Here is a 1,673-nt window from a genome sequence, read left to right as displayed (position 1 = left end):
ACTCACAGCTGCTCTGCTTTTCTTCAGCCGGTTCTTACCTCATGTGTTTGTGTTGTCACTTGGTAACTGTGGTCTTGTTGAGGGGGGTGTGCCTGCCTGCCAATCAGAATTTGTCAACACGGTAATGCAAGAGAGATGCATTGTATGTTGTAGAAGCTGCTTAACTCAAAGCAGAAGATTGAGTGTGAACATTACTTTTCCCTAAACTCTAAGAAATCTAGCTGACTAACTGAGCAGTCCACAATGTGGCAACTGACCTGAACTCAAAGACAGCTAGAGTTCAGCTGTCCTTCAGTTTGTTCTTATCGATCATGTATAAACTGGATGGTTGATATACACAATTAATTAATGGAATGGTGACTTAAATCAGTTCCTCGCTTCACTTTACATTTGGTGTCTTATTGTATCTGGCACTCTCACCTGAGTTAGCCCAATCATGGATAAGAACATACCATAATCATTAATGTTTCAAGTTTTCAGAAATTAAAAGTCTATTTCATTTTTCTATGAAGTAAAACAATCAAGCTCCCTTGGGGTGGTCCTTCTTATGTAAACGTACATTTTTATTTAAATGTGATTAAACTTCAAACTGATCTTAGTGTTAATATTTTAATGTTCTAAATAACAAACAAACAAACCAATCAGTTCAATAAAATCGATAAAAAACTAATACTTTTTGCTCACAGAACTTGTTCTATTGTGCTGCACATAGACAAATACAATATTCTAAAGATGTTTGAGTCTAGCGTCAAATTTGGAATAACTCATTGGCCAGTACTAAGAAGTTCATGTTGTACCTGCTGCAATCTTTGTGGCTGAAGTCGGCTGAGGCAGGAAAAGAGAAGGATGTGAACTGGCCACGGGCAGCACAGTTAGTGAATTCAGCTCTGTCCCTCTGCTGTTTTAGTGCATGCAATATAACTAGCTATGCACATTAAGCTTTTCTCTAACTGATGAATTATGAGAGGCATGATGACTCAACACAGTGGAAATGGCCTTTTTATGTTTCATTTAACCTGACCCATATTATCATACGGTGTAACTCACGATTTTCTAGTAGTGACACTGAATTACAATTTACATCATTGGACATAATCCTGACATTTTTAAGTATCTGTGCGCAGGTGTATGCTTGCACAGTTACACACACACACACACACACACACTATGGACAAGTCCCTTATCAACAGGACCAGAATCATTAGGATGAAAGGCATGCTCACTGCACACTCATCGGTTATCCAAAAAGCTGATGGTGGCTGAAAGGAATGGTTTGGCTCACATGCTCACATCTCTATCTACTTAACTGAGAGCAGGTTTCGGGGCAGTGCAGTTCACTGTGTTGCTGCCAGTGCCCTCCTGGTTGTAAATAAACTGTTTTATTTTGTTGGGTGTAAGTGCTTTCAACTAATATGATCCCAAGCAACTACAAAACGTGTTATAAGATTCTCATTGTAATATTTAATACACATTCTGATGACACAGAAATGACATAGAGTTTTCTTCTATAAAGATCAACAGAAGGTTTTTATCAGCGCCACTCACACCTTCATCATCCCTGCAAGTGATACCAAGGTCAGATCACTAAAATCACATGGATACGTGTCCATTCAAGCAGCATGCAAGTCCTAACTTCCTCTCTGTGGTAAAGTTCATCCAGTTACAACATTGCC

The sequence above is a fragment of the Etheostoma cragini genome, chromosome 5 (assembly GCF_013103735.1).
Source record: "Etheostoma cragini isolate CJK2018 chromosome 5, CSU_Ecrag_1.0, whole genome shotgun sequence".
Lineage (NCBI taxonomy): Eukaryota > Metazoa > Chordata > Actinopteri > Perciformes > Percidae > Etheostoma > Etheostoma cragini.
This window is presented reverse-complemented; position numbering follows the sequence as displayed.